Source organism: Hypanus sabinus, chromosome 16, assembly GCF_030144855.1.
Source record: "Hypanus sabinus isolate sHypSab1 chromosome 16, sHypSab1.hap1, whole genome shotgun sequence".
Taxonomy (NCBI): domain Eukaryota; kingdom Metazoa; phylum Chordata; class Chondrichthyes; order Myliobatiformes; family Dasyatidae; genus Hypanus; species Hypanus sabinus.
Window position 1 is genome coordinate 6,357,339 of NC_082721.1, and position 17,685 is coordinate 6,375,023.

The following is a 17,685-nucleotide window of genomic DNA, read 5'->3' on the forward strand; positions in this document are numbered from 1 at the left end:
AAATTCGGCGTTCGTTACACCCGAAGGAGAACGTTACAGTGAAAAAGCGACATTATCAGGTGTTTCAAGTGCTGCAATGTCAGCTCAATCCAGCATCAAGTCGACGCCGCCCAGCGACAAGGGCGGTAAACCGACATCAAATAAGTCCACCCAGGCAAGAGCCAAGGCAGAAGCCGCCAAGGTGCGACTGCATTACGCCAGACAAGAAGCAGTTTTGAAAATGAAACAGGCCACCAGAGAAGCCGAAATCCAGAAAGAAAAGGCCGCCAGAGAAGCCGAAAGGGCCGCCAGACAAAGAGAACAGGCCACCAGAGAAGTCGAAATCCAGAAAGAAAGGGCCGCCAGAGAAGCCGAAATCCAGAAAGAAAGGGCCGCCAGAGAAGCCGAAGAGGCTGCCAGACAAAGAGAAGAGGCCGCCAGAGAAGCCGAAATCCAGTTGGAAATGGCAAAAATATCGACAGAGTTGCAAGTGCTGCAGCTAGAAAGAGAAGAAGAAGCTGCCATGGCGGAAGCAAAGTACATAAAAGAAGTTGAAGGGTCGCGTGATCCGACCGCAGTAAGATCTACTTTAGAAAGGACCAGACTGGAACGCACAAGCGACTATGTACAGTATCAAATAGACAGGCAGGCTCGTCTCCCCTCTCCATACGTATTCGATAACTTCCCCAGCTACGAGGAACCTCAGAGAGTCACAATTGCATCACATCCATACAAGGAAGGAAATTTACCCTCACGGCTCCGTGATGAAGTCAAGAATGAAAGAACCGACAACGCTCCTTCACCCCCACAACGGGACGGCGGGGAGGGAGAGGTTCACTCCAGGACAACAATTGTCAGGTCGAACTGTACAGAAGTTTGCGGTCAAACTCAGTCAAGCCGTTCTTGTTCCGAGATCTGCCTCACTGAGGTGTACCCTAAAGAAGCACAACAAGACATTACCAAGCGTAAAGTAACCGACGAGACGCTAGGTCAGTCAGTTTTCGTTCAAACCGAGCACGGAAACAAACTTGCACAATCAGCTCAAGATACCATTTCTTTAAAACCCAAAGACACCAAGGTCGTCAGAGATGAAGCAAATAATGGGGTTGTCCCATTGCCTATCAGAGAACCACGCCAGCGCTCACCAGATAACAAAGAGCAGGCAGTCAAACGGTTCACGTCCTTACGGAAAACCCAGAAAAGGAAACCTGAGATGCAGCAACGCACCCGATTGGCTCACGAGGTACTGTGCACCCTAATGGCAGAGGTCACAGCCATTATAAACGCACAATCATATCTACCTGTGTCTTCTGACCCAGAAAACCCCTTTATACTTTCGCCATCAACGCTCCTTACGCAGAAGGCAGGAGCACCTCCTCCACCAGGAGACTTTTCAGACAAGGATTTGTACACAAAGCAATGGAGACAAGTCCAGGCTCTGGCAAATCAGTTCTGGCCTCGCTGGAGACAAAAATATCTACCTTTGTTGCAACAGAGACAAAAGTGGACAGAACCCCACAGGAATCTGGCCAACGGCCAGAATCACTGTTACATTCCCTAGCGGGGATGGACATGTCAGGAAGATCGAATTGAAGACTACCGACCAAGGCGATGTGAAAATTTACCAAGGGCCAGTTACAGAAGTTATTCTACTTCTACCCAATGACTGATTAAGAGACTAAGTTTTGTACTCTGCTCATTGTGACCTTACGAAGGTCAAGCGGGGAGTGTGCTGTCTTTACGACAGTTATTTAGTTTATAATATTTTCGCTTAGTAATTCATTCAATAGTATTTTCTAGTTAGAATTAGGAGTGTTTAAAGTATATTCATTGCATGTAAAATATATCGGCATGCGATGACGTCACATCCGGTTTCGCCGCGTCTTGTGGGAAAACACCGGTTTGAAATTAGCGCGAGGGTGGGGGCTTTCCACGAGGCTCACCTGAGCACAAGCAGTTTTGCAGGCATGAGAAATCACAGTGAGAGCAACGCTGTAAGTTAATAGATAATCGATATATTGAACTAAGATGTTAATGCTGATCCTGTTAGAGGTAACGACGGTAGATAATGTTTATGCTTTCGTTAGTTAAAGAGTCGCGGATAGTTTGCATGGAAGTGTATTTAAAGTAGTCAATGGAGCAGGTAAACTCTCCCTGTATACTGCACCTTAGTGTAATGTAGTTATAGTCACCTTTGCAAGTATTTACACTTGAAATGTGATATTAAGGAAGGAACAAATACTGTATCAATCTTGTATTGTTTTATCAACAGTTTTCACCATATGTTAATGTGAAGAGTGAACAGTAAACGGTTAATCTTACTGCGATCTGGTTCTTATTAACTGGTTTATCTCGACGTTAAATTCGGCGTTCGTTACACCCGAAGGAGAACGTTACAGAGATTATTCCAAGAGTCAATTTTTAATCACACTAGGGAACCATTCAATAGTCATAACAATGTGATATTAAACCCTCTCATCTCCCCTGCCCATTTCCTCTCCCAGTTCCACTCCACCACCTTTTTCCAAGGTCCACAGTCCCCTCCTATCAGATTCCTCCTTCTTTAGCCCTTTACTTCCTCCACCTATCACATCCCATCATCTTTCTTCATCCCCATTTCCCCCCACCATCACCTGCCAGCTTGTACACTCCCTCTCCCCCACCTTCTTATTCTGGCTTTTGCCCCCTTTCTTTTCAGACCTGATGAAGGGTCTCAGCTCCAATCATTGACTGTTTATTCCCCACCATGGATGCAGCTGGACTTACTGAGTTCCTCCAGCATTGAGAGTGTGACAGTGTGAGGGAATGTGTGAGAGTGTGATGCTCGGCATTGCCCGCACCTGCTGAATCTCTTCTGAAAATTTAAGACCATAAGACATAGGAGCAGAATCAGGGCATTTGGCCCATCAAGTCCGCTCTGCCATTTCATCATGGCTGATCCAATTGTCCTCTCAGCCCCAATCTCCAAGAAGGGGCAGAAGAATGGAAACCATCAGCCAGTTAGTCTGACCTCAGTAGCTGGGAGGATGTTGGAGTTGATTATTAAGGTTGCAGTGTCAGGGTACTTAGAGGCACATGATAAAATAGGCCATAGTCAGCATGGTTTCCTCAAGGGAAAGTCTTGCTTGACAAATCTGTTGGAATTCTTCGAAGAAATACCCAAGCAGGATTGACAAAGGAGAATTGGTTGATATTGTGTACAGGTGGTCCCCGCTTTTCAAATGTTCGATTTACATGAACTCACTGTTACGAAAGACTTACATTAGTACCTGTTTTTGCTAACCAAAGAGGATGCCCGCTTTATACGTGTGTTTAGCTGGAGAAAGACTACAATGACCGTGAAGCCTTGTGCGGGCAGTTGTTTGCATATGCTTGTACGTGCCGATTTTTTTTCTCCAAATCGATCTTGGCTCGCTGTTTTCCCGAGTTTGATAAGTGAAACTACACCGTACATACAATATTTCTACTTTACATAGGGTGTAAATTTATCATATCATTCCTGCTTTTACTACATGTTAGTGTTATTTTAGGTTTTATGTGTTATTTGCTTTGATTTGGTAGGTTATTTTTCTGGGTCTTGGAACGCTCAAAAGTTTTTCCCATATAAACTAATGGTAATTGCTTCTTCGCTTTACGACATTTCGGATTACAAACAGCTTCATAGGAACGTTCCACCTTCGGATTGTGGGGGAAACCTGTACTTGGATTTTCAGAAGGGCTTTGACAAGGTGCCACATGAGGCTGCACAACAAGCTACAAGCCCATATGGTATTACAGGAAAGGTTCTAGCATGGATAAAGCAATAGCTGATTGGCAGGAGGCAAAGAGTGGGAACAAAGGGAGCCTTTTCTGACTGGCTCCCAGTGACTAATGGTGTTCCAAAGGGGTCTGTATTGGGACCAATTCTATTATTTGTCAATGATTTGGATGATGAAATTGATAGCTTTCTTGCAAAGTTTTCAAACAATATGAAAATAGGTAGACGGGCAGGTGGTTTTGAGGAAGTAGAGAGGCTACAGCAGGACTTGGACAGATTGGGGGTTATGCAAAGCAATAGCAGATGGAATACAGAATGGGGTACGGTCATGCACTTTGGTATATGAAAAGGTTGACTATTTTCTAAATAGAGAGAAAATACCAAAAAAAACTGAGGTGCCAAAGGACTTGGGAGACCTTGTGCAGGGTTCCCTAAAGGTTAATTTGCAAGTTGAGTCTGTGGTGAGGAAGGCAAATGCAACGTTAGCATTAATTTCAAGAGGACTCGAATATAAAAGCAAGGATGCAATGTTGAGTCTTTATAAAACACTGGTGAGGCCTCACTTGGAGTATTCTGAACAGTTTTGGGCCCTTAAGGATGTGCTGTAACTGGAGAGGGTTCAAAGGAGGCTCACGGAAATGACCTGGATTGAATGGCTTGTCAACCTGAAGAGTGCCAGATGACTCTGGGCCTGTCCTCACTAGAATTCAGAAGAATGAGGGGTGACCTCTTTGAAACCTATCGAATGGTGAAAGGCCTTGATAGAGTGGATATGGAGAAGACATAGGGCACAGCCTTAGAATATAGGAGTGTCCTTATATTTTGGAGATGAGGTAGAATTTCTTTAGCCAGAGAGTGGTGAATCTGTGGAATTCTATGCCACTGGCAGCTGTGGAGGCCAAGTCTTTATGTATATCTAAGGTAGAGGTTGATAGATTCTTGATTGGTCAGGGCATGAAGGGATACAGGGAGAAGATAGGAGATTGGGGCTGAGGAAAATTGGATCAGCCATGATGAAATGGCAGAGCAGACTTGACGGGCCAAATGGCCTAATTCTGCTCTTATACCTTATGCTCCTATGTTCCATATTTTGGCCCTCTCGAATTCACTCCTACATCTGGTCAACTATAAAAATCTAAAAGTTCACAGTACCTTTATTAACATTTATATTGCAAACGGCCAACCGGTCTTTGAACAGTAAAACTGATTGCAGACACAGAGTGCCATGGTAGCGTACGGGCCTTCATGACACTGCAGCTCGGGAAGTACTGAGTCCAATTCTGATGCCATCTGTAAGGAGTTTGTTCTTTGTCCCCATGGAATGGGTGGGCTTTCCCTGGGTGCTCCGGTTTCCTACCTCAACCCAAAGATGCACCGGGTAGGTTAATTGGTCATTGGAAACTGCCCCGTGATTAGGTTAGGGTTAATCAGGTTTATCTGGGGTTGCTGGGATGGCATGGCTCAAAGTGTCAGAAGGCCCTACTCTGTGTGATAATCACTGAAATAAAACAAAATAAAAATTCACAATACCTTAGCACTTATTTCTGAAGTATCTGTATTTCTCATTTCATTCATCTGTTTTAAAAAAGCAAATAAATCACAATTAATTACACACAAAGTAACTTGGTTTAAAATATAGAATCGTTTGGACGGAGAACAGGGACGAGCAATTGGATGGAGACAACCTGCCTCCAGAAATATAGATGTTCCATCAATCTACAACAATAAATACAGGATGTCGATTCACAAAATGGCTTCATTCCAAAACCCCAGGGTGCCTGGAAAGAACTAAAAGCAATATAACACACACAAAATGCTGGAGGATCTCAGCAGGCCAGGCTTTATCTATGGGCAACAGTAAACATTTCAGGCTGAGACCCTTCACCGGGAAGTTATAGAGGATGGTAGCACGGTGGTTAGCACAACACTTTACAGCACAGGCAACCCGGGTTCAAATCCTCACCTTGCTCCTGTCAGGAGTCTGTACTTTCTCCCCATGTCTATGTGGGTTTCCTCCAAGTGCTCTGGTTTCCACCCACAGTCCAAAGACATACCAATTGGTCATTGTAAATTGCCCAGGCTAGGGTTCAATGAGGGGAATGCTGGGCAGTGCAGATTGAAGAGCCAGAAGGGGCTATTCCCAGCTGTATCTCTGTATATAAAAAAGGACATGGGCATGTCTGGGAAGCCAGGACTTTATCACTCGTCCCCAAATATCAATTCCCTTCCTGAGTTACTTCACAGTTTTGAAGAGTCAACCCAATTATCACTTTCAGGGTCTGATAGATTGGATTTCTTCCTCCAAGGGTGTGAGTGAACTGGATACGATTTTACACATTATGGGTTTAACAAGCCAAGCGCTGGCCAATTGGGCCAGCTTAGGTCATTTTCAAACTCTCTATAACTCGGGTTCTCACTGTTTAATACTTATTATTTATTTTCTATTTGCACAAATCATCTTTTGGACTTTGGTTGTTCGTCAGTCCTTATATGTAGTGTTTCACTGATTCGATTGTGCTTGTTTTACTGTGAATGCCTGCAAGTAAGTGTATCTTGGGGTAGGGTAGTGGATTCTGGTTAACTGAACAGCATCAGGACCAGCACATTTTTTCCCAATTAAGTGGCTGCCCCAATTAGCCAAAATTTCATGGAAATAGTTAAAGGTATGAAAAAGACAAACTACTGAAAAACAAATTATGAATTTAAACAAACTACAAAATAAATTAGAACACAACCAATACCACAACAGTATTATAAAACTATTAGTTCCTAATAGTCATCAATGGAGGAATTCATCCAGTGTACGCTGCCGTGTTCTTTTGATTGACTGTAAATGAACTAAATCAGCGCAGACGCCTCATGCAGATAATGGACTGCCTTCATACAAAGCTTTCGACAATTACATCCTTCAAATCTTATCCATTGTAACATTCAAGATGATTGTTGAGGCCTTCAAATCCTTTATAGTGTTGAAGTAGTAAAACTGTTTCATTTTCCCTCACAGCCATTTCTGACACCTCGAAGCCTGAATGCTTGAAACCGCAATGTGCAAAACAGTTCTGAATTGTCTTACTGCTTATTTCTCGCCAACTATCAGTGACAAAAGAACGTTGCTTTTTGAAGACACACACGACTGATGCTACTTAAAAACTGTTTGCTTTAAGCATGGTCAATGTCTAACAGCCACAAGTATGTGTGGCCAATGTTCGTTAGAAACTTTTCAGCAAATCTCTTGTGCCAATTAAGTGGCATGGTGTCCCAAATAAATGAAGGGAACCCTGACTTATCTTGAATACTTTAGAATTGTTCCAAATAACTGGCTCCCAATTAACCAGAATCCATTCTATTTGGTGACATACATGTACTTTAATAAATATACTTTAAACTTTAGATGGGCATTGTGGTAGGCATGGAAGAGTTGAGTTAAAGACCTCATTTACATGCTATACTAAAGCAAGACTAAGCAGCATTGTTGATGGCTTGTTGTAGAGGGTTTTTTTTACTTGGGGGGAAAAAGAGGTAGCATCTTTAATTAATTGAATTTAAATACCACAGACACCACAGTGGGATTTGAATGCAGGTCTCTAAGTTCGTTAGTCCAGGTCCATTAACCGGATCACTAAGTCACCACTGAATTAAACTCAGTGGCCACTTTATTAGGTTCACCTGCTCATTAAAGCAAATATCTAGTTAGCCAATCACTTGGCCACAACTGAATGCATAAAAGCATGGAGACATGGCCAAGAGGTTCAGATTGTGTTCAGACCAAACATCAGATTGGGAAAGAAATGTAATTCAAATGACTGACTGCAGAATGATTTTTGGTGGCAGATGGGGTGGTTTGAGGATCTTGGAAGTTGCTGATTTCCTGGGATTTCCACACAGAGCAGTCTCTGGAGTTTACAGAGAATGGCGCAAGAAAAAATATGTCAGTGTCAGCAGGAGTTCTGTGGGCAAAAACCCCTCGTTAATGAGAGAGATCAGCAGAGAACGGCCAAACTGGTTCAAGCTGACAGGAAGGTGACAGTAACTCAAATAACCACACGTTACAACAGTGGTGTGCAGAAGAGCATCTCTGAACACACAAGTCGAAACTTGAAGTAAATGGCCACTGTGGCAGAAGACCACAAACGTACACTCAGCAGCCACTTTATTAGGTATGGGAGGTAAAGTTTGTACCTAATACAATGAACATTCAATCCTTTTTAATACTGGATTCAAGAGCAGGACTTCAGAGTGTATGCATGCTTAACTCGATATTCAAAGACTACTTGACCCCTCTCACTGCGACTTTTTTCCAGATACTGGTTTTTAAATGTAATTATTCCATTGCCAATTTTGGTCTGTGTTCTATCACAGACTTCCCTTTGCACTCTCTACAGCAATGTTCCAGGTGATAGGTCCTTGGCCTGAATCACCTGCACTAGTGTAGCAGTTTGCGCCAACTGTAAGATCAGAGTTTGATTCCTGCCGCGAGCTGTAAAGAGCCTCTATGGCCTATGAATGTGTGGTTTTCTCTGCGTGATCCAGATTCCCCCCACATTCCAAAGACGTATGGGTTAGGGTTAGTGAGTTGTGAGTGTGCGATGTTGCCTTTAGAAGCATTGTGGCACTTGCAGGCCACCCAGCACAATTCCCGCTGATTTGATTTGACACAAGTAAATCTAAACTTTCTAAAATAAGTAAACTTTACAAAATTACAATCATCAGCTACTTCAGGGACTCCTTAATTTCATGAGGGTTAAGTTCGCCATGTATGTTACCTGTCACGTTGTACGTTATTACATTTTGGGTGTAGGGATTTTTCTGATACGTATACAACATTACCATTTGTGTGTGGGCCAGATAAGGTGTACGTTAGAAAAAATTACACTCGTGTTGATATTAGTTGACACTCCTACTCTACTATTATAATCAAGAGATTATGTTAATCAGTTGACTTGCCACGGTTCTCAACTATTTTCTTTTCAACATAACCACTTTTCTCTTGCCTGGTTCCAAAGTAAAGTGTTCAGTCTATTTCTTTCCACAAATGTCAGTTCTATTTCTTGCTACATGACCTCATGACTGCTCCCAGCATTTTCTGTTTTTATTCCTTCTTGGACAGTCTGGCTGCCAATCACCTCCCACCAGATCAGTAAAACCATCCAAGACTACACTGGTGAACCTTGACTAGTGTTGGGCACTTAGTACTGCACTGGGGAAACCCTGCTCCCAAAGAGCGAGTAAACAACTTCCACTGCTATGCTGGCTGTTAAAACTAATAGGCTTGAAAATATCTCTAAATATCCGACATTCAGAAATATGGAAACTTATTTCACTTGTATTGTTATTTTTTAGTTTGAATTATAGCACTAAATGTTAATATTAATTTTAATAATAATTTAAATTTGAGTATTTTTTGAACATGTTAAAAACTAAATCACTTAAAATCCAATGTCATTACAACTCAAAATGCAATTAAAAATTAGGGATTTATTATCTCAAAACTGTCACCTGCTGCCTATGGTACCATTTGGGTTAAGTCGAATTTACCTCCCTTACATGGAGGTAAGTTAAGTAAGTTACATGAAGTAAGTTAGGAAACCATACACATCCCTAATTCTATTGAAATTATAAATCATTTGCCACAACTATCAGAATGAACACGAATTTACTTGAAAATATTTTCAGTCAGCAGACTAAAATAAAAATTACCTTCATAAAGGTCATTTCATCCTTCAGATTTTCATAGCGTTGTTCAAGGCGAGAGAATTCTCTCAAGAGGCTCTGGTAGTGGAGTCGTTCCTCCTCGAATTCAGCCTGTAATTGGTGACTCTTTATTGCCACCTTGAGGGAAACTTGTTCTTGCATTCAAAAGTGAAAAGGTAAAAGTTTATTGTGGATTCTCAGCTGACTGATATTGATTCATTACTGTCACATACCAAGGTACAGTGAAAAGCTGGTCTTGCATACTCTTCATACAGATCAGATTATTACACTATATAGCGAACTAGAATAAGGTAAAATAACAGAATGCAGAATAAAGTGTCACAATCACAAAGAAAGTGCAAGATTCAAGTTTATTTATCATGTGTACAATGAAAATGCAGTAAAATGTGTCATTTGTTTTAACAACTAACACACCCGAGGGTGTGCTAGGATGTATTGGTTGTTGCCTGGAAGTCACCACATATTCTGGCACCAACACAGCATGCTCAAAATGCTCTGCAGAACAGAATAAAGCGTGCGTGCGTATACGTGCGGGCACACACACACGCACACTCACTCACTCCAACTGCAGGACAAGCCAAGCCTCCACTCTCCAGCAGTTCATTTAACATTGCATTACACTAGAGTTAGGTAAAACAATAACAGAATGCAGAATAAAATGTAAACACTACCAAAAGAGCATAGTGCAGGTAAATGAACATCATAACGAGGTAGACTGTGAGGCTAAGAGTCCATCTTATTGTAGAAAAGGTCCATTTAAGTGTCTGATAATGGTGGGGTAGAAGCTGTCCTTGTGCCTGGTGGTCCATGCTTTCGGGCTTTTGTATCTTCTAACCAATGGGAAGGGAGAGAAGAGAATCCTTGGGGGTGGGTGGGATATTTGACTACGCTGGTTGCTTTACTGAGGCAGTGAGAAGGGGGGTGGGGGAGGAAGGGGATTAAGTGAGAAGGTGGGAGGTGATTTGTGAAACAGGGTGACAGCAGAGACAGGTTCCCAAGAAGGAACTTGTCTGTCAGTAGGTCTGGGAAAGCACATGGACAAAGGATCAGAGAGCATCAGAGATCACAGACAGGGAGCAGTGAGAAGTTCTCACACTAGATGTTGAACCATGTTGGACTCAGAGAAAATGTTAATCAATCTCTTTCCAGAGGTAACCAATATTGATCCATAGGGTCTCAGCTACTTGCCACAATTGATGTTCAAATAAAAAACTGTAACACTAGTACCACTAGTTTCTTATGCCTGCTCTGCCAGTCAATGAGAGAGATGAACTTGTTTTGCAGGACCTCCTGTGGGAGAACCACATCTCCTTCATTAACAAAAGGCCGTGGCAGAGGGTAAAATTCTATCTTTCCCAGAGCATACTGGTGCAATTCTACACTGGCATCATAGAGAACATCCTCACATCAGCCATTACTGTCTGTACAGGCCTTCACAGTTCACAAGCAAAGGTAGTCAAGCTCAGCTGATTGATCCTTTCCAGAGTGTGTTTGAAAGTGCCGCAAGGCCGATTGACTGGTTTATTATCATCACGTTCCTCGTACAGAGAAAATACTTGTTTGTGTGTCACACATACAAATCATTTCATAGCAATGCATTGAGGTAGAACAAGGATGTACAATAACAGAATAAAGGGTTACAGTTACAGAGAAAGCGCAGTGCAGGCAGACAACAAGGTGCAAGGACATGGTGATGTCAAGAGTTCATCTTACTGTACTAGAGAACCATTCAATAGTCTTTTAACGTAGGATAGAAGCTGTCCTTTAGCCTGCAGCCATGTGATTTTTATCTTCTGCTCAATGGGAGGGGAGGAGACAGAATGTCTGAGGTGGGTGGGGGTCTTTGATCACATTGACTGCTTCACTGAGGCAGTGGGAATTGTAGGCATGCAAACTCCACACAGACAGCATCAGAGGTCAGGATCAAACCTGGATCCCAAGTTGAGGCAGCAACTTTAACATCTTAATCAATGAACTGTCTGGTATTAATTTCACTTCCATTAACCCTAAATGAAACTTTTATTGAAAGACTCAGAGTGATGATCAATATCAGTGTAAAGCCAAACTCATTTGCTTAGAGATAGAGTGCGGAACAGGGCCTCCCAGCTCTTCGAGCCACATCGCCCAGCAACCTACTGATTTAACACTAGACTAATCACAGTACAACTTACAATGACCAATTAACCTACTAACCAATGTGTCTTTGGACTGTGGGAGGGAACTGGAGCACACAGAGGAAACACACATTCCAAAGGGAGAATGTACAGACTCCTTACAGAGGACACCCAGATTGAACTCCAAACGTCAATGCCCTGATTTGTAATAGTGTCACACTAACCGCTAGGCTACGCTTTAGCTGGGAAGAGAAGGGGTAAGAGGGGAGCCAGAATGGGGAATGAGTAGAGAGAGGGAAGGAGGAGAAATTATCAGAGGTTAGAAAAGTCAAATGTTGATGCCTTCACGTTGGATGCTACCCAGAAAGATTTTATCAGATCTCCAGGTAGCCCAGAGAGGCTACTTGGAGATCTTGTATGTTTTCTGATTGCATTCAGTCCTCCCTCACCTACTGCATTACTGGAATGGGTTGTGAAGTATGTATAAAGTACAAAATACAAAATAAATTTGTCACTATATACCAATATACAGACTTGAAATTCGTCTTCTAAATACTCCACATTCCAAATGCTGTAATAGGATCTATAGGTACATTGCACTTGACATTTTAAAATTTTACTCTTCGCAATCTTGACACAAAACAATTTACTGTTTGGTGATGCCTTTGTCCATTAGTGTCATGCTGACTATGAAATTATCTGTTCAGCAACGAAGTAACCCTCATAAATATGTCCCAATGAAATGGGCTCAAAAAACATACCTTCAATAATCTTTGACTGCTCCACAATCAGTTTATTAAAATGTTCTTTTTCATCATTTAACTGACTGTTTTCCTTTTGAAGAACTGCAAAATGCTGAAAGAAAATTATATTGTCTAGAATTGCAAACCACTGGGGAAAATAGCAACATCACCTCACTTACAAGGACCACAGCTCACTTTCTCAGTATTAATTATTTTTTTATTATTATTATTATTATTATTAGTTTTTTGTTTGCAGTTTGTCTTTTGCACATTAGTTAACTGTCTTTGTTGCAGTCAGAATCAGGCCCTTCGGCCCATCTACTCGATGAACTGCCTACTCCCATTGATCTGCCCTGGACCATAGTCCTCCATACCCCTATCATCCATGTATCTATCCAAACTTCACTTCAACGTTGAAATCGAGCTTGCTTAAACCACTTGTGCTGTCAGCTCAATCCACACCTTCATGACCCTCTGAGTAAAGAAGTTTCCCCTCATGTTCCCCTTAAACTTTTCACCTTTTACCCTTAACCCAGGACCTCTGTTTGTAGTCCCACCTCAGTGGAAAAAAACCCTATCTATACCCCTCAGAATTTTATATACCTCTATTAAATCTCCTCTCAATCTTCTATGTTCCAAGGAATACAGTCCTAACCTATTCAATCTTTCCTTATAACTCAGGTCCTCCAGACCCGGCAACGTCCTTGTAAATTTTCTCTGGACTCTTTCAACCTTATTTACATCTTTCCTGTAGGTAGGTGACCAAAACTGCACACAATACTCCAAATTAGGCTTCACTAGTGTCTTATACAACTTCAACATAACATCCCGTCTGCCGTGTTCAGTACTTTGATTTATGAAAGCTTTCTTTATGACCCTATTTGCCTGTGAACCCACTTCCAATGAATTACAGACCTGCATTCCCAGATCCCTTTGTTCTGCCACACTCCTCAATGCCCTACCGTTCATTGTGAGGACCTACCTTGGTTGGTCCTACCGAACACCTCACACTCAACTGCATTAAATTCCAATTAACAACACACACAAAGTGCTGGAGGAACACAGCAGGCCAGGCAGAATCTATAGGGAGAAGCGCTGTCGACATTTCGGGCCGAGACCCTTCGTCAGGACTAACCAAAAGGAATTCCAATTGCTGTTTTTCAGCCCATTTTTCCAGCTGGTCCAGATCCAACTGCAAGCCATGCTAGCCTTTCTCTCTGTCCACTACACCCTCAATCTAGAAGTTATCTGCAAATTTGCTGATCCAGTTAACTATATAATCATTCAGATCATTGACGTAGATAACAACAAAGGACCCAGCACCGATCCTTGCAGTACACCACTAGTCATAGTCTTCCAGTCAGAGACACAACCCTCTACCACCACTCTCTGGCTTCTCCCACAAGGCCCACGTCTAATCCAATTTACTACCTCATCTTGAACGCTGAGTGACTGAACCTTCTTGACCAACTTTCCATGCAGAACCATGCCAAGTGCCTTGCTGAAGTCCATGTAGACAATATCCACTGCCTTGCCTTTGATCTACTTTAGTGGTAACTTTCTCAAAAAACTCTAAGTTTGGTTAGACACAACCTCTCATGCACAAAAACATATCGATTATCCTTAATCGGTCCGTGGCCGTCCAAATACTCACATATCCAATCCCTTAGAATACCTTCCAGTAACTTTCCCACAACTGACACCAGGCTCACTGGCCTATAGTCTCCTGGTTTATTTTTCGAGCCTTTCTTAAAACAGTGGAGCGACATCGGCTATTCTTCAGTTCTGTGGTACCTCACCTGTTGCTAAAGATGATTTAAATATCTCTCCTAAGGAGTTGCAAGGCTCATCTTCCCTACACTAGCCAGCAGATCACCCTTGGACAAGGTGTAGTGCCTTCTTAGCCTCCCCCATTCAGGGTCACGTGAATCCATGGGAGCAGGTGATGGACGGTCATATGAGCAACTGGTGTATATCACAAGCCTTAGTTATGTGAACACTGACTCCAGGCAATCTCTGAAGAGTATTGATAATGGCTGGGGCCTACGTCATATGACACAGCTCAATAATAACAATGATGTTGATGAACATACGTGTAGTCTTACCAGTCTCAACTGAGTCAGTTCTTGAGAGGCTCTTACTTCAGCATCCCTTCTGTCTTTGAGCATTTGCTCTAGTTCCTCCTGCAGTTTTGTGATCTGCTCCTGCATGACCAGCATTTGAGCTTCCTCAGCTCCATGACGAACGTGTTCCATTTCATTCTTCAGTTTTTGCATCTCATTTTTATGTGAGGTAACAAGAGATGACATTTGCTCCACCAGCATTTTGTTTTCTTTGGTCTGAAATGTAAAATGTTATGACGTTACCAGTTGCCAGACTTCACATTTGCGCGGCGAGACCATCACATACATCAGACGCCAAATTCAAACAAGTTCTTTTACGATTGCCGTGGTCATTATGTCAAAACAACTTGTTTCAACACGTGATTCCAAGAAGCCAGGTCAAACCTAGTTTATTATCAATGTACATAATTACGATGAGATACAAGGAAAAAATTGCCTACAGCAGCATATCATTAACAACCCTTTTCTAAATCAGGTAGGAAGTACAACAGCCTCAGGACTCGCACTACCAGATTCAAGAACCGCTCAACCATCAGGCTCCTGAACAAAAGGGGTAACTCCACCCACTTACCCACCCATTGAGATGTTCCAACAATCAATGATCTAACTTTAAGGACTCTTTTTCTCATGTTCTCATTATTTATATTTGCATTTGCACAGTTTATTGTCTTCTACACTCTGGTTGATCTTCCATTGATTCTGTTATAATTACAATTCTATAGCTTTGTTGAGTTTGCCCACAGGAAAATGACCCTCAGAGCTGTATATGTACTTTGATAATAATATTTACTTGGAACTTTGAACTGATTTAGAATAAATGGAAAACTAGATGTAAAACACTCAAGTGAGTTACCGGCTGGCATAGCGATTAATGCACTCATTTTATAGCAGCAGTAATCACTAACCAGGTTTGATTCCTGCCACTATAAGGAGTTTGTATGTTCTCTATGTGACTGAATGGGTTTCTTCCCAAATTCCAAAGATGTTCAGTCAGGGTCACTGAGTTGTGGGCAAGCTACTTTGGTGCTGGAAGCATAATTGACCTTGCGGGCGCCCCATGGACAGCTTCAGACTGTGTTGGTCGTGGATCCAAACAAGGTATTTTACTGCAAGTTTCAAAGTATCAATGTACATGTGACAAATAAACCTAATCTTTAAACTTTAGATTGTTTCCAGTGTGGAGTTTGCACATTCTTCCTTGGTTTTCAACCTCTTGAAATGAATGCAAACATTTCATTTGCCTTCCTCACCACTGACTATCTGCAAATTAACCTTTTGGGAATCTTGCACAAGAACTCCCAAGTCCCTTTGTATCTGAGTTCTTTGTATTTTCTCTCCATTTAGAAAATAGTCAACCCTTTCATTTCTTCTACCAAAATGGATGACTACACATTTCCTGTCACTGTATTCCATCTGCCATTTCTTTGCTCATTCGCTTAATCTGTCCAAGTCTTTCTGTAGCCTCTCTACTTCAAAGCTACCAGCCCCTTCACCTGTCTTCATATCATCTGCAAACTTTGTAACAAAGCCATCAATTCCATCATCCAAATCATTGACATATAACATAAAAAGTATCCGTCCCAACACAGACCCCTGTGGAACACCACTAGTCATCAGCAGCCAACTAGAAAAGGCTCCCTTTATTCCCACTCTTTGCCTCCTGCCAATCAGCCACTGCTTTATCCATGCTAGAATCTTTCCTGTAATACCATGAGCACGTAGCTTGTTAAACAGCCTCACGTGTGGCACCTTGTCAAAGGCCTTCTGAAAATCCAAGAAGGATAATCCAAGAAAGGATTATCAATCAATTCTTTGTCTATCTTGCTTGTTATTTCTTCAAAGAATTCCAACAGATTTGTCAGGAAAGATTTTCCCTTAAGGAAACCATGCTGACTATGGCCTATTTTGTTATGTGTCATAATTGGTTATACATTGTATAAAAGTTGAAAGCCGTGGGATATTCCCTATCTGACATGCCTGACAAATGTTATCCATGCTATCACTGGACTTGATTGTTCCATTGTTCTGCTACCCAATCTTTATCGACATTTCAAACTCTGACTGGTGAGAAAACCAATCCTGAATCAAGACCCATGAACCAGCCCAAAGACAAGCAGCAAACGAGTATTTAACAAGAAACGGGTCGATCCGCGCATCAGGACCTACAAACTGTCATGTTTTGCCATGTTACCTGATCGTTCACCTTGCATTGTAGCTGAAATATTTTGTTCTCCATTCCCTTGTTTAACTTCCTGTAGTGCTCAACTGAACGAGCTTCAGCCTTCAGCTTCTTGAGCTGACGATATGCCAGCACACGCCGGTAACAGGACTGTATGTGGATGACAGCGTGCCGGGTTCTCCGATACCTCAAGGAGGCAAGCCACCCTCGGATGTACTTCTGCAGGACCACAGCCTTTTGCTCACAGACCATCTAATTAAAAATGTGTACGTTCTTTAAATAATCACTTCCCTTCAATTTAAACCCTTCCTCATTCACCCCCCAGCCTTCCGTTCCACTGCTTAATAATTATAGTAACCATATGATATTATGGTTATTAAGCAACATACACAAAATGCTGGAGGAACACAGCTGGCTAGGCAGCATCTATCGAAAAAAGTACAGTCAACATTCCAGGTTGAAACATTAACTGTACTTCCCATGGATGCTGCCTGGCCTGCCGAGTTCCTCAGATTTCCAACATCTGCAGATTTTCACCATCCACGTGTATACAGCTAAATGAAAGTGTGTTCCTCTGGGGCCAACATGCAGCTTAGTACATACAGTCACACACAGAATGTATAGTTACAATCCGGTACATACAGTCACACACTATTAGCCCGAGTCCCTGTGTGACATGGCCCGAGATCGGCAGGTTGACAGAGTAGGAGGTGCATGTTTATCTAAGACAGTGTCATGTAACTGACACTGTTATAATAAAACAAGCAGTCGTACAAATAGCAGCAATAAAAGATGAAAGTGACCAGATCAGGATGAGAGTGTGTCTGTGAGCTGGGGAGCAAGGGAAAGGCGTTCGGACAGGGTGTGTATCTGTGCTTGTTGGCGGCTGTCTTATGCTGGGGTAGCTGTAACCTGGTGGCAGGAGGAGGAAGAGATTGTGGGGAGGGGTTGTTGACAATGCTGGAGGCACTAATACTCTATGTGACTCCTTTGTCCATTCGTCCCTCCCCACTGATTCCGTCCCAGCACTTACCCCTGCAAGCAGGACGAGTACTACACCTGTCCCTTCACCTCATCC

At 42.3% G+C, this 17,685-nt stretch overlaps 1 pseudogene; it reads right to left on the bottom strand.

Moving 5' to 3' along the window:
- LOC132406571 (unconventional myosin-Va-like) overlaps positions 1 to 17,685 on the bottom strand; it is a 140,452-nt pseudogene that overhangs the window by 50,960 nt on the left and 71,807 nt on the right.